Source organism: Euprymna scolopes, chromosome 46 (assembly GCF_053919585.1).
Source record: "Euprymna scolopes isolate OS-2025 chromosome 46, ASM5391958v1, whole genome shotgun sequence".
Taxonomy (NCBI): domain Eukaryota; kingdom Metazoa; phylum Mollusca; class Cephalopoda; order Sepiida; family Sepiolidae; genus Euprymna; species Euprymna scolopes.
The window spans coordinates 62,229,642-62,247,004 of NC_136527.1; the positions used below are offsets into that span (position 1 = coordinate 62,229,642).

At 33.9% G+C, this 17,363-nt stretch overlaps 1 long non-coding RNA gene across 1 annotated transcript in view; it reads left to right on the top strand.

Annotated features, from left to right (window-relative positions):
- Positions 1-2,324: 2,324 nt before the first annotated feature.
- Positions 2,325-17,363, top strand: part of LOC145271361 (uncharacterized) — a 63,859-nt gene continuing 48,820 nt past the window's right edge. The window contains exon 1 of the long non-coding RNA XR_013865839.1: positions 2,325-2,528. This is a non-coding gene — a long non-coding RNA (uncharacterized LOC145271361). The remainder of the gene's footprint in view (positions 2,529-17,363) is intronic.

Consider the following 17,363-nt stretch of genomic DNA (forward strand, 5'->3'; position numbering starts at 1 on the left):
GTTATATTTTTATACAATCTTACAGTAAAAAAATAAAAAAAATAATAATTCTAAACACAACCTATAAATGTTTCATGTTTTTAACATTTTATTTTGTTATATTTTTATACAATCTTACAGTAAAAAAATAAAAAAAATAATAATTCTAAACACAAGCTATAAATGTTTCATGTTTTTAACATTTTATTTTGTTATATTTTTATACAATCTTACAGTAAAAAAATAAAAAAAATAATAATTCTAAACACAAGCTATAAATGTTTCATGTTTTTAACATTTTATTTTGTTATATTTTTATACAATCTTACAGTAAAAAAATAAAAAAAATAATAATTCTAAACACAACCTATAAATGTTTCATGTTTTTAACATTTTATTTTGTTATATTTTTATACAATCTTACAGTAAAAAAATAAAAAAAATAATAATTCTAAACACAACCTATAAATGTTTCATGTTTTTAACATTTTATTTTGTTATATTTTTATACAATCTTACAGTAAAAAAATAAAAAAAATAATAATTCTAAACACAAGCTATAAATGTTTCATGTTTTTAACATTTTATTTTGTTATATTTTTATACAATCTTACAGTAAAAAAATAAAAAAAATAATAATTCTAAACACAACCTATAAATGTTTCATGTTTTTAACATTTTATTTTGTTATATTTTTATACAATCTTACAGTAAAAAAATAAAAAAAATAATAATTCTAAACACAACCTATAAATGTTTCATGTTTTTAACATTTTATTTTGTTATATTTTTATACAATCTTACAGTAAAAAAATAAAAAAAATAATAATTCTAAACACAAGCTATAAATGTTTCATGTTTTTAACATTTTATTTTGTTATATTTTTATACAATCTTACAGTAAAAAAATAAAAAAAATAATAATTCTAAACACAAGCTATAAATGTTTCATGTTTTTAACATTTTATTTTGTTATATTTTTATACAATCTTACAGTAAAAAAATAAAAAAAATAATAATTCTAAACACAACCTATAAATGTTTCATGTTTTTAACATTTTATTTTGTTATATTTTTATACAATCTTACAGTAAAAAAATAAAAAAAATAATAATTCTAAACACAACCTATAAATGTTTCATGTTTTTAACATTTTATTTTGTTATATTTTTATACAATCTTACAGTAAAAAAATAAAAAAAATAATAATTCTAAACACAACCTATAAATGTTTCATGTTTTTAACATTTTATTTTGTTATATTTTTATACAATCTTACAGTAAAAAAATAAAAAAAATAATAATTCTAAACACAAGCTATAAATGTTTCATGTTTTTAACATTTTATTTTGTTATATTTTTATACAATCTTACAGTAAAAAAATAAAAAAAATAATAATTCTAAACACAACCTATAAATGTTTCATGTTTTTAACATTTTATTTTGTTATATTTTTATACAATCTTACAGTAAAAAAATAAAAAAAATAATAATTCTAAACACAACCTATAAATGTTACGTGTTTACTGTTTTTATCATATTTAGTATTTTTATTTCCAGTTATGTGATTGAAAAGAAATTATATTAATACATTAAAATTATATTTTGATACATTTTTATGCACTAAATGTTTCGATTTTCATATTTTTCTGATATTTATTTTGTTATTATATATTTTTGCGTTATCGTAAACACTTGTTTATATTTGAGGTTCATATAATGGCCGCTGGTGGGGCGGCGCTGGGGGGCGTCAGTTCTCTTTCGAAAAACAAGGTTCGATAACTCGCCTCTCTTACTAATATGTCATTGAAGTACTCAAACTTTCACTTTTTCTTTCATGCCAATTTGTTTATTTGTTTTACAATAAGGCCTTCGGGACAAGATCAAAGTGTAGTATCTGTTCTTCAGATGCTGCACTTCTATTTCTTGTTCTCTTTCGGTGGAGGAGAAATCCTTCACGACTGAGACAATTTTTATTTTTGTACCTTTTCTCCACGTTAAAAAACGACCCTGGTGTCTAACTCTGTCCCGTGGGGAGGCATAGTAAATAGGTACAATAAAAACGGAAGTCCAGTTTGGTAAACGGACTATTATTTGTTCCACTCGAACGGTCGAATGTAAAGTCGGGTGTAAGGTCGCCCATTCTTCCGTTACGTCAGAAGATACTTTTTTATGGTATACATCGGCGAGGCTTCCATCCAGCAGGAAGCTAAAGTCAAAATGGAATAAATTTCTTGAAGATAATTGCGAATTGCATATTACACCCATCGGAAGTAAATGTGGGTGTACACGGAGGAAGTGAGATCGCCTATTGCATTGTGGGTAATAACGATGGACTTCCGCTGTGTCTTCACACGTCTAATTCAAATGAGTGATTTAGGCAATCGCTAATAGCCATCGTAACGCCTATAATATTAAAGATTGGAAAAAAATAAATAAAAGACGAAAGAATTAGCTTTAAAAAGATTTAATCTTTTGTTTATTTAACATAATCTTGTTTTACGTTTCCCCATGCAAACATTTCAACCACAGCAAAACGTATAAAAATGTAAGTATAATTTTATCTCATATCAATCTTTCAACTCATTCTTTTCACAGCTCATTTTTAGAGTTTCAGAAATTTAATTCCAGTTAATTCTGTTTTACTAGTGATGCAATATTTTTTTTAACACAGAATAATTTATTTATTTATTTTACGATAATGATTATATTTTTATACGAGCAAAATTATCGTTATTTTCAGCCTGTACTTTTAAATACGTATTGCTTTATTATGAAACTTCGAAAGGCATTTTTGGTGCTAATGCAATGCACTTACTGATCCGCGCTATTTTTTAAATAATATTTCCAAGTTTAATTAAAGTTTTATGATATATTTTTTTTATTCAATTGTAAGGCTAAATTATAGAATAGTTACAAAACACCCTCCCCATGTTAAGAATGGCTTTTTAAATAACGTTATTATTTCAGCACGGATCAATAAGTGCACTCCCTTTTCATTATTGATTTTCATACGGGAAAATTGTTATTTTGAACCTTCATTTTTTCTTGGTTATCCACTGGGTTAGCGGTGTCAGAAATTTCGTGAAAAATAGTGAATAATTCCACCCCATCTTTCCAAGCTTATAACTCCTCGAAAAATGCAATTCAAACCCTAATTTTTTTTTTCAATTAAAGGAGCAAGGACTAAGATTTCATTAAAAAAAAAAAAAAAAAAAAAAAAAACGTGTTTTTTTTTTTAAAAAGGTTTTAAACTTCGGACTTTACATGTAAAATTCTATAAGAACACTGTTTTTTTTTTTTTTGTTTTAAATTTGAATATATTATGTATTGACCTTTTCTCTTCAATTTGTGAGTAAATAATTATGTACTCATCGGGTTCTAAATTAATTATTATTAGACATTTACAAAATGGGAGGCGTGAATTATTCGACCCCCTGTCTTTCCAAGCTTATAACTCCTCAAAAAATGTAATTCAAGCCCTAATTTTTTTTTCAATTAAAGGAGCAAGGACCAAGGTTCCATTAAAAAAAAAAGAAGAAAAAACAAATAACGTGGTTTTAAAAAAAAGGTTTTAAACTTCAAACTTTACAGGTAAAATTCTAAAAGAACACTGTTTTTTTTTTTAATTTGAATATATTATGTATTGACCTTTTCTCTTCAATTTGTGAGTAAATAATTATGTACTCATCGGGTTACTAAATTAAGTATTTACTTTTTAATAGACACTTAAAAATTGGGATGGGGGGGGGGTTCGTGAATTTAAAAAAAAACGTTTGTCTAAAATATTATATTCGATTTATTGGAAAGAACATAAAATTTCACATTGACCCTGAAAATATCGTAAAAATAGAATCAATAGAAAAATTTTGATAGATTTTTAAAATTTAAAAATTGAAAAATATTGAGTTTAAAAATTGAAAAATATTGAGTTCGGAAAATTCATTACTGTTTTAAAAAAAAAAAAAATTTCTATTACTTTTAAAACAACTGTAATAGTTTATTTTGGAAGTATAATCCATAAAGAAAATAAATAACCCACTTTTAACAGAGAAATTCCGAGATTTTTATATTGTATTCGCAGTTTCGTGTTAGGGGTGTCAAAAATTCCTACAAAAATTCTAATACCGCTACCACTGGGTGTGTCAAAATTTTGGGGGAATTTTTGACACCCCTAACAGAAAACTGAATAAAATATTTTAAAAAAACTCGTAATTTCTCTTTTTAAAGTGGGTTGTCTGGAATATTACTTCCAAAATAAACTATTAAAGTTGTTTAAAAAATGATAAAAATATTTTTTATTTAAAAAAAAAAAAAAAATGTTTACAAAGTGCCGGTGCGCGTTCAACCAGCCATTTTTTTTTTTTTTTTTTTTTTTTTTTACATATGAAATCAATTGAATTTTACGAGTGAATTTTTTTTCAATTTTTAAACTTTAAAAATCTATCAAAATTTTTCTATTGGTTCAATTTTTACGATATTTTCAGGGTCAATGTGAAATTTTATGTTCTTTCCAATAAACTGAATATGATATTTTAGACAAACGTTTTTTTTTTAATTCACCCCCCCCCTCTATTTTGAAATGTCTATTAAAATTTAAATAATTAATTTACGTACCAAAGTTTTATGTATCACAAATTGAAGATAAAAGATCAATAAATAAAAGTCTAATTTAAAACGAAAAAAGAAGTGTTTTTTTTTAAATTTGCCTGTAAAGTCCAAAGTGTAAAACCTTTTTTTTAACCATGTTGAGTTTTTTTTAATGAGAGCTCATGTTATGCTTATATCGTCAAGTAAATACCAGATGCTGACGGCATTTTTTTCTATTTCATTCAATATTTTCTGTTTTTAGATATATAAAAAAATTCACTCAATAAAGTAGAAATAAGGTATAATAATCAAAAACTCGTGTATTTCATTAAGAGAATTAAAAAAAAAACATCGGTCGACTGGATTTTTTGTTTAACAGAAAAAACTTATGGCTGAATGTGTGCTTTTTTTCACATACGGAAGCCCCAAAATACTAATTTTGGTTAAGAGCACGCAATAAAAAGAGATATTAATAAGTCACCGTAAGATAATCGCGAAAAAAATCAGAGATTTCTCTCCCTTTATTTGAGCAGTCAATAAATCTGAGTTTGTGTTTTTTTGAGGGGGAATCCTTGTTTAAAAAAAATTTTATTTAAAAAGGACATGGAATATAAGTATAAATATGGATAAATTCTTAACAATGAACAATGGAAGTACACATTAAATGGAATTTATTATAGGTAAGTTATTTTTTGGAATTTATATTTTTATAATCGAACTAAGTAAAATTTTGTTGATTTTTCTTTAAATCTTTTTTAAAGAAAACCGATTTAAAAAAATATTGCATAATTTGCTATTAAACCTGTTATTTGTTTTTAATTTAGTCTTTGCCCTTTTAATTGAAAAAAAATTAAAGTTTGGATTACATTTTCCAAGTAGTTATAAGCTTCGAAAGATAGTAAGTTGATTTATTCAAGTTCATATACGGCATTTTTAATGGCCGATTCTGATACACCTACCGTTAGCCACCAGCTAAAAAAATAAGGCAATGAAAAACTGAAAAAGCAATTTAAAAAATATTTTTAATTCATTTAAAACCGAGAAGATTTTTTGAAACTTTAGTTTTGCATATAAACACAAACTTGAAAGACTATTGTGTTTCATAAATTTAATAATAAACCGTAGCATTTTCTTGAAATATTAAAATGTATATTTAAAAATAAATTATTTAAAAATAACATATTAAAATATCTATATTTAAAAATAAAAATATTCAATAGGTATATTAAAAACTAGAATATTAAATATGTATATTTAAAAATAAAATAAAATAAGTATATTAAAAACTAAAATATTAAATATGTATATTTGAAAATAAAATAACAAAATAAGTATATTTAAAAATAAAATAACAAAATAAGTATATTTAAAAATAAAAATATTCAATATGTATATTTAAAAATAAAATATTAAATATTTATATTTAAAAATAAGATATGAAATGTGTATATTTACAAATAAGATATGAAATGTGTATATTTACAAATAAGATATGAAATGTGTATATTTACAAATAAGATATGAAATGTGTATATTTAAAGATAAGATATGAAATGTGTATATTTAAAGATAAGATATGAAATGTGTATATTTAAAGATAAGATATGAAATGTGTATATTTAAAGATAAGATATGAAATGTGTATATTTAAAGATAAGATATGAAATGTGTATATTTGAAGATAAGATATGAAACGTGTATATTTGAAGATAAGATATGAAACGTGTATATTTGAAGATAAGATATGAAACGTGTATATTTGAAGATAAGATATGAAACGTGTATATTTGAAGATAAGATATGAAACGTGTATATTTGAAGATAAGATATGAAACGTGTATATTTGAAGATAAGATATGAAACGTGAGAATTCTCAAGACTTCAGATGAATAATAGATCAAACTCAGATGTATAAGTGGCTGTGCTTTTGCTCAAAGCTGAAAACCAGCTATAGAAGAGAAAAGTTTGTTTCAAACGAGATTTTCGGGTTGTGAGAGTGGAGGATGTTTTCCAGCTATTTCAGCTGTTGGAAATGGCAGGCAAAGCAATTGATATTCGTCTGATTCCTGAATCAAACAGAATCCGAATTATTTGAACTCACTACTTCTGATGTGCGAGTGTGGGGGTGGATTCAAACTCATTACAATGAAATTCTCTATCGAACCAACTAATTTTCAGGTATCACGGAAATAAATGCACAAAAAAACGTGTGTAAAGGGTTAAGATTTTAAAATAATGTCGGCCCTTCTTGACACGTGTCCATTCTCGCTGTTTTTAAAATCACTTTTAATAACAAAATATTTGGTTTCCAAACGTAAAAATTAGGTGGTTTGATAAAGAATTTTATTGTGATGCATTTTTTAAATTTTTACCTGGTTTCCACCTTAACATTTTTCTTTAAAATGACTTCCTTTTAAGGTTTTCGGGTATGCTGAAAACGAATATCGCATTTAAATTTTCTGCAAATAAGTAACTTTTTATATTAAGCAATGTCATTTCTTATGCTATTGCTTGGTGCGTGCATTTGAACATAGTTTCTCTGGATTGCGGTTGTGCGCTCATATGTACAAAGATGGCCACCAGTGATAACATAAGAAATGACATGGCTAAATATCTGGAAAACTACTTATTTGCAGAAAATTTAAATGGGATATTCGTTTTCAGCATACTCTATAAGCTATAAAACCTAAAACCTATAAAAGTAGTCATTTTAAAGAAAAATGTTACAGTGGAAACAAGGTAAAAATTACCATTTTATTTCTTTGTTTATGTAATTGAATTTTCAATAAAACAACAGAATAGAAATGATAAAAATTACCATCAACTGGTGAATATATAGTTGTTGCTTATCAGGATTCATGGTATTGTGGAAGCTACATTCGAGGATTCATATAGAGTATAATTTATGGTTGCATCTCAGAAAATAGGGGTATATTTTGGGCCAGATAGAGAGGATTTACAAAACTGAAAATTGAACTAGTCCCAAAATGCACTATGGGAATTTCCATCTTTTACAGAAATTCAAAATCTATATGAAAAATTTTGTTCAATTTATTTTTTAGATTAATTCATATCTACTCACTTTTTTCTTTTCTTTGAGGGGAGCAGTAAATATTGGCCATGAATGCTCTTTAGGCATTCAATGGCTACACCCCAGATTTAGCTCTCCTTTGGTGGGGAGGCAGGTAAATGCCTATTCTCAATAAAGCTATATTTAAATACCACTATAACACTTAGTTTTGTTCATGAATAGACACCCACTGTTTGATACCATGCGCCAGTTTAAAAAAAATGAAATTTGTACATCTGAATTTATAATTCATGGCTTATGGTAAAAAGATACATCAGATTTGACTGCATAATCAAAAAGAGCACACAATTTTACATAAGAGTACCAAGTTGAATGAGAATAGCTTGAAAAATAAATGAATGGTGGCGAGATTACCAAATTTCTTGAAAAGTTGAGGTTTCTTAAGAAAAATGTCCACAGAAAAGCCTAAATTTTGGCACTTAAAATTCTCATAACTTTTGAGCTACTGATGGTATTTGCATAATTGAAACGGTTTTAAGCATCTTTTACACAGCTTTTTTCATGCAAGTTGATAAAATAACAATTATCTAAAAAGAAAAAATCAACTTGTAATGCTAATTCTTGCGAGTGCCCAAGCCCTCAAGATGGAAGAGGCCAAAGTGGAGAAATCTGTTGCTGCAGCAATCGGACGATGCAAAATTCTTCCTCATGTGCCTGTCTACCAACTTTCAACCTCTAACCAGCAGGATGCAGTTGCATTGCGGTGCCACAAGTGTAGAGGTCCCAATCACTTTGCTAGAGCTTGCTGGCAGCCCAGAGGCAAGGCAGGTGTAAGAACCGGGAGAGGAGGTCGATCGAGGAATTGGTTAATTAATGGAAGACCACCCAACGATACCTGTAGGGTATGAACAAAGTGTTTGCATCTCACCTGCAAATGAAAGTAGACAGTCCATCCAGTTATAGTTCACTGAGGCCACGGTTGTTGTGTGGTCTCAACCTTTTTATGGCCCCACGGTGTGTTATGCTTCACCGTGTCCTCTGCAGGCATAGCTGGACTGGTCGGGATGTTCTCCGGATTGATGACGGTGGTGTCTGACTCATTCAGGGGTTCTGCAGGTACAACCGGGACATCTGGGTACAGTAGTCCTGGACGAGCATAAGTGTGGATACTAGGGCGGAGAAATTTGTGGTTCTGGAGGGTTATACGACCAGAACTATTGATTTTAAACCGATATTGTCTGTATGGAAGGCATTCAACGATTCAACCTGTTTTGTTCCATCTACGTCGACTTGTCCTGTATTACCACATTTGTTCCAACATTGAGATGTTCAAGTTTTTTTATTGCCAACGTTGTATCTCCTCTCCTGAGATGTGTTGAGTTTCGATGTTAACTCTTCACGTTTTTGAGCAGTGAGGATCCATTCAGGATGTAGTTGATGGTAGATTGGATTGGTTGGAATTCCATCCTTCAACTGTCTGTGGAGTAAGATCTGTGCTGGACTCAGACTGACACAACATATTGGGATGTTTTGAAATTGCAGGAGAGCAAGGGCAACTTTGTTGAAGTTAAGAGTACCATTTGGGCCGATGTTGTCATTAAGGATGTGTTTCATTGACTTGAATGCCACTTGGCCACGTCCATTTGATTGGAGGTAGTCTGTGCCTTATATCCCAAGCTGACAAAAATGACTGAAGTCTCTCAGAGATAAATTGAAGACACCATCAAAATTGATCTCTTGGGGAGCTCCATATGTGCAACAAATTTCTCTTGTTGCATCAACCAGAACCTGACCTGTTGATGAATTTTCTATGTGGTGGACTATGGGTCACCCACTGAATCTATCGACAGTCACTAAATAGTGGTTGCCTTTGATTCCAAAATAATCCATACAGATCTTCTCAAATGGATATTTGGCTGGATCATTAACAATCAATGGTTAAGATGATTGAGATGGTGTGTGTTTCAAGGCAGTCCGCACAGTTGGCATGGTACTGGGTTATGGAACGGTGAATTCCTGGCCAGTAAATAGATTGGTGTGCCTGTAACTTCATTGAGGAAATGCCTTGATGGCCAATATGTAGGGGTTACAAAATTACTTTTTGTAATTTGATGGGAATTATAATTCGCCTGTCAAAGAAAACAATGCCATCTGCAGAATTTAGGTTGTCACGCATTGGCCAATATGGACGTATTTCCTCCTGGAGTCCATTTTGGGATGTCGTGAAGCCTATGTGTACTTGTTGAATATGGTTTTGGTACACCGGGTCCTTTAGTCTGAATTCATGCAGTGTCCAACGAGATAGTGTTTTGCATGATTTCAGCCAGACCATATGCTGTTAGGCAAGCAGATTCGTTCAGCCCAAAATTGTCTGCGGAGGCACTTTCATGGAGTCCCAAAACTTCTGATATTGTAGGGTAATGTGATAGTTCATCGGGACCAATGTGCCATTTGCTGTGGATGATTTTGAATGACCAACCAAGGGTGCTTTCTTTCAACCGGAATAAACATGGGTTGTCTATTGAGTCAAGCTCACGGTTGAACACACCAACTAACGGTTTATGATCCGTTGTGACAATCAATTTAGGGCGACCCTGTTTGAACAAACGAGTGTTGGAGGCTCCATGAGATTGCCAGTGCCTCACCTTTAGTTGGGGAATATCTCTGTTCTGCACTGTTCATGAATCTTGATCCTGCCAAAATAACCTTCCAACCATCTTTGCAGCACATCAAGGCCTTGCTATTGTCTGCAGGAGGAGGTATCCGATGCCAGTGCGGCTCCAGTCAGTTTGTTTTTGTTGGCATCAAACAAAGAAACACCTGATCTCACACAATCAACAATAACTTTCTTGGATTGGCAGAAAAGTAGGTCAAGATTGTTGTCCCAGAAAAACTTTTTGTTCGGTTTTATCAAGTCCCTGGATGGTTCCATAATAGAACTGATGGCATATGCCCAGGAGATTTGGTTTACTAAGCCAAACCATGATCGTGCATCAGTGATGTTAGTTGGTGTCGGAAAGTTCCCAATAGCTGATAATATCTTTGGGGATGGCTGTACACCTGTTGGTGTGATCACAAGGCCACCAAACTCAACGGTCTTCTTGCCAAATTGAAATTTATCTCGATAGTCATCATACAACAGCGTGTTATCTACAACTTTCACTTTTCGCTCAACGCAATCAATTACCTTGTCAATGCATCACCGGATGCCTTGAATCCCTGTGGCAGTTGCAGATAACGATACCGGCCCCATTCTGTAATGAAGGTCATGAGATGCTGAGAGTCTTCATGTAGCGGGATGCTATGATAGCCATCGGTAGCATCGATGACAGATTTGTATGTGTTCGGTGGGATTTGAGCAGAGCTGGAACGGTGGTTGAACATGATGAGTTTCCCTGATACTAAACGAATTCAAACGTTGTAGGTCGACAGTTCGGCGTAGGCTACCATTCTTTTTGGTTGTAACGACCATAGGAGCACACCATGTGACCGGTGTGCCAATGGGAACAGGTGTGATAATACCTCTTGATACATCCCTGTTCAAGCTCTGCTTTACTGCAGCCTTCCAATGATGTGGCACTGGGATTGGCATGTGTCGCACGTATGGTTTCGCATCTGCTGTGAAATGGATCTTTCCAGGCTTGGTATTCATCTTTGGGAACAAGCCCAAGTTGTTGAAAGTGCTCAAGCGGAATGCATTTCTGATGAAGGATGCCAACTTCGGGATATTTTCTGGAACAGAGTCAAAGAGAATTTTGCAAGGCTTTGGAGGAGGATCCTCTCTGGATAGATTGACGGTGGAGACAGATTCTGACTGTGTGGTTGTCATTGGGAATGGGAATGTGTGTGGTAAAATTTTGGTATCAATACAACCTGTTCGACTGAAATACAACCTGTCAATTTTGTCACAAATGTATACTGGCTGTGTCATTGAATGGCCACTGATGTTAAAGGAAATAGGAATCCGATGCATGAGAGGGTGGATTCACTAACAGTAACGATCTTTTTGTTACATAGATGCAACAGGGATCCCTCTATGCTGAGAAGCTCCAGAAGTTTACTGTTACTAATGCATATGGAGGCCCTGCTGTCTGGGAAAATGTTAATCACAATGCGATTGTGTGGTGGTGGGCCGTCAATAGATGACACAGTGGCTTGAATCTTCTGGATATTATGGTTCGCTGACCGAAAACAGTCCTGATCTCTGTCATATTGAACATGGGCGACAAGATTGACATCGGAAATTCTAGCACTGGCTCGGCAGACAAAGATAAAATGGTTTCGGCGCCTACATCCACTGCAGGTTTGTCCCCATGCAGGGCACAGTGTTGATCTTTGATACGATGTATATTCTAAGCTGCCACAACAATTGCATGGACTGTTTGTATGTCAAGATCGGGAGGAGCAAGAGCTTGCAGCTGTCGACCTGTAAGATGAATTGGCCAACCGATGGATAGAGTTCTGCTGATTTTTGTACCCTGATATACGGGCGGCATGAATTTCACTGGAATCGTGAAGTTTGGCCTGGTCACAAACTGCCAATTCAAAGACCTTGGCATGGTTGATGACGGAGTCAAGGCTCGATAGTTGGGTGGTCTTTAGCTAGGATATCAGTCTGATGTGATTCATTGAATAGTCCATTAATGAATTGTTCCTTGATATTGTCCTCAGATAAATCATGATTTTTGTATGAGCAATTGTATGCACATTCCATGACAGCAGTGCGCAAGTGTATCTCAAATTCCTGAATGGACTCGTATTCGTGTTGCTGGAGGGAACGAAACGCAAGTCGAATTACAGACGGGTTAGAACTCTTTGTGACAAGTGACTCAATTGTGTCTAGGAGTTCATCCTCCAGTAACTCAAGAAACTGTGGCATTGTGTTTACGATGCTATTCTGGACAGAGTCACTACAGCAGTTGTATAGATGAGGGATAATGTTCATCTTGGAAAGTCCTGTAATCTTTTTGTAAATGTCCCAATCCACTCAGACCTACAGAATTGTGGCTTCATCATTTCAGTGGTGAAAGATGGAGGTTTGACCATAGCTGATATATCCTTCATTGAGGGAATGCTAGGTGATGACAAATCAGCAGGTGATGATGAAAGTGATCGGGCTAGCTTAAGAATAACCAGCTTGTCACCGAGGATGTGCACACCTAATTCAATGAGTGCATCCTTATCAAATTCAAACAATACCACAGTTGTGATGCGGTTCTACTGGAAAGAATGGATATATTTAGCAGCGATATCTTGTGTGATACCAGTATCTGAGAAAATTTTGGTCCATGTGTCCTCATTTTATAGCGCCATGTAAGAACGGGGAGAGGAGGTCGATCGAGGAATTGGTTGATTAATGGAAGACCACCCAACGATACCTATAATGTAAATAATAGGGTATGAAAAAAGTGTCTGCAGCAAGCAGGGTGCTTCTGGAGATAGTTATCAATGCAAGAAGCAAGAACATGTGACATCAAGGTGTCCAGGAAATGAGGCAAGGGACAAGAGGCCAGCACCACTCTCTGCCCACATATACTGGAAGAGGTGCTCCCTGTCATAAAGGTAAAGATTGATGGGCTAGATCAGATAGCGTTGGTGGATTCTAACTGCTCATCATCTGGTGTAGGTGAGTCATTATGTCAGTCCAAAGTACGTAAGAATACTGCAATTCTGATGGTGGAACGCAAATGCCTTTTAAACCATGGTATTGGGAGTATAACATTAACATTAGTCAACAGAAATTCCAGGAAGACTGATGTATTGGTGGTGAACAGCAAACCATTGGGGTTTGACCTCCTTTTAAGGATGGACATCATCAAGAAATTTGGCGGCGTGCATATTGATACGGGAGGCAAAGCACATTTTGTTTGGATGACTTTTGCTCTGGATGCTACTATAGAACTGGAACAGTCTGACTTTTACACAGAGTTTGAGAGCAGAGTTCAATGCACCAAAATCTGGACTGTGTCATGGAAGTGGTCCAGTGATCAGCCGCCACAAAAATTATGCAACAGAGTACCAGAGTATAACATTCCTGCAAAGCCCGTGCAGACTATGATATTGAGCTGCCTGGATTAATAATGGGTGGTTGGTTCTATACCCAGAGAAGAAATTGGGCCCCCCAAGGGGCTTGATCCTACTAATGGCAGTAATTCAGCAGGACTAACAAAAGGTGAGACTGATGCTTCACTATCAGGAATTAAATGAGCATATGGACTCATTTATGGCCCACATAGACATCTGCATTGAAAAATTAAGAGAATGGTAACTAGCAGGATTGAATGTATCAGTGTTATGCCTTCACAAGGCATACTTTCAAATAAGTGTGCACAAATCACTGTGACCCTATCAAACTACTAACTAAGGGACAGAGGTATTGTCTGACCTGCATGGGGTTTTGAATCAGTGTGGCACCGTCCATCATGCAAACAATTATTGATGCTATCCTGATGAAAGACAAGTGGATACAATGGGCAACATCTGCTTATATCGATGATGTGTATGTGAATGAAAGTGTTATGCCTACAGAACATGTGAAGGAGCATTCCTACAACTTTGGACTTCTCCACCAAAGAGACTGCAGGATGCTGCATGAGTACTTGGTTTGCAGTCTGGGGAGAGGATAATGCTGCTTTTCATTGGAGAAGAGGAAACAAGACCCCAGACCATACCTCATGTTGGCACATAACAAAATATATTTTCATTATGTGGCAAGTTGGTTACACACCTTCCTGTGGGTGGTTGGCTTCATATTGCCGTGGCATTTATCACGAGGAGAGCATCTGATATCACTACAGGGTAACAACAAAGTAAATGAAGCCCCCCTCAACAAGGAGATCCTCACGAGAGTCCACAAAGATCTGGCGCAAAGCAAATGGTGCATCAAAAGCAAAGATCTTAACATCTGGGTCGATGCAAGTTCTCTTGCTCCCAATGTGTCATTGATGTATAATGGAACTGTGAAGAAGATGCATGCTGGTTACGGCCAGAAAAGGACGCCCAACATAGCAGAACCTGATGCCATTATTAAAGGAATAAACTTGACAATCCTCTGGAAGATGATCATTTTGCACTTATTCACAGATTCCGCATACATCCATGAATGTGTCTCAAATATCCTAACCGGCAGAATCAGGGTATGGACCAAAGCTATGAGATGCACATCCGACAGAATCTTGACACAATAATGGAATTGTTAAAAAAATATGCACTGTTGATGGATGTATTCTTGATCAAATCTAGTCAAAACAAAGCGGATCAATTGATGAGAGCACCTCAGTGGTGGTTTGATGCAAATAAGAAAAATATTGAGCCTGTGCAACCTGCCTGCACTTCATCCGTGAACTTGGTCGTCTTGGACCAGATCAAAATTGTGCATCAACAAAGCAGTCATCCTGGTGAGAAATATACCCGACTTTGTGAAACAAATTCACCTTGGCGTTTCCAAAGCTGCTGTAAGAACCATCGTCAAAGCATGCAAGAGTGTCGGTCGATCGATCTGCCACTCATACACTTGTCCAAGTGGACTTTAAATGTTAAACAAACATGGGACAAAATAGCAATGGATATCACTGATTATGATGGGGCTCATTTTTGACATTGATTGATTGTGGCCCTGCTCAGTTTGCCATCTGGAAATGCACAAAGTATAATTAACCAGCTAAAGACTATTTTCTATGAATGCAGTCCTCTGTCAGAAATTCTAACAGGTAACGACACTGCCTTTCAGAGCAGCTTGTTTAAATCCTTCATGGATGAATAGAGAAGCAGACTTCGATTTCATTGTGCATATGTTCCCTCCAGTAATGGCATCATCGAGTGATGTCATAGAACAGTAAAAAGGATCACAGGCAAAATACAGTGTACTACACTGGAAGCAGTATACTGGTACTATGTCACACCAAAGGATGACTTGCCCTCTGCTACAGCACCTGCAAATATGGTCTATCAGTGCCGCATACGGCTTAAAAGAAATTGATGAAACAGCAGCACCGATAGATAATCAATAGCAAACTCTCTACATAATAGGTGACTGAATGTGGGTAAAGGCTCCACATGGACGATGTGCCATGAAGTATGGAGTTGGACATGTGACTGGGAGTACCAGTATGCAGAATATATCAGTTGATGGAATGCCATACCATGTGAGAGACCTGTGACCCGTAGTCAATGGCCTACTCTGACACATCTTCGGAGAGTGGAAGTGAGAGATTTGTAACCATCAATTAGATGCTGGGTAAGCGGGACTAAGTGTGGATGAAGATGATGGCTCATCCAATTTCCGGATGAAGACACAGTAATTATGTGTGATCATAGGATCGGGGGGGGGTAGTAGTAATTCTTCTAACGCACTCACCTCTAAAAAACAAAGTCTGCTCTGTCTGCTGTCGATATGTGGGGGCTACGAGAGGAAGAAGAAGAAGCAGTAGGCATGGTTGATTTTATTGGGAAAAAGCAAGACTAACTGCAAGAGATCCCAAGACTTCAGAGGAATAAAAGACCAAAGAAGAATAGGTGGCTGTGCTTTTGCTGAAAATGATAGAAGGGAAAAGTTCCTTTCAAAAGAGTTCTGGAGTGGGAGGCTTAAGGATGCAGCAGTTTTCAAAAAAAAAATTATTAAAAATATATATATTTAAAAATAAAATATTAAAAATGTAAAATTCAAAAATAAAATATTAAAATAGGTATATTTAAAAAAAAATATTAAAAGGTAGATTTAAAAGTAAAATATTGAAATATTTATATTTAAAAAGAAAATTGCAAAATATTCTAACATCTATGTATCTCATATAGAGATAAAATGTTGCCCCTTGAATATCGACTGAAGTAAAATGAAATAGAAATAGGAAATGCACAGTCAGCTGAAAAGAGGAAGTTTTTTGGGGACTACCAGCAATTCACTTCTATGACACAAATTTTTCCCTGCATAATTCTAATGATAATCCTAACATGCATGTGCCTTACTGCCCAGACAGACTGTTCCAAATGTTCTTTGACATGAACCACAGAACAGACGCTTTCATTCACAAAATATTGTTGATATAAGAAGAGATACATTGATGATATCATCCTGGCTTAGAATATCAGTAACAATGGTTTAAATTATCAAACAGACAAACACGTTGAGGTCAAATAATCGGCAGGTTTGTCTCTGTTGAAACAAAAGAACTTGGCAACCTGTACTTGCAGTTTAGTTGCATTGCATACATCTAGCGCTACAATGTTTGAACTTTGCTGCTCTGTGAGCAAAAGTCCCCATTGGCTGTATATGTGTTGACATCATAACTATGCAAATCTATTTTCTTGAAGAATAGCAATGAGATAGATCAGACCTTGTTGAAGTCCAAGCTTATCTTGCTGATATGGAAGTAGCCAACTATTTTTTATCCCTGGCTGATCATACTCCTCTCAAATTTGTGCAAGGGTTGGATAATCTGCAAGTCTGTTCTTACAATGTAATTGGAGATTCATTGACAGCCCATTTTAAGAATGCCGTCCATCTTTATGTAGTCTTTTCACATTCTTTGTTGAAATCAGATTTATGGTAACGGCAGCTCAATTTGGTCGATTGAACAAAACATCAGAATTAGCAATACACATGAAAAAATTGGAATAGTTTAAAATATTTCAATATTGGTATCTATAGAAAGAGCTTGATGAGCTAAGAAAGAATCTTTAAATTTTTCAAATCCAATTAAAATCTTTAAATTTTTCAAATCCAAATTTAAGGAAGTTATGACTATTTTTGTGCTTTCCCTTAAA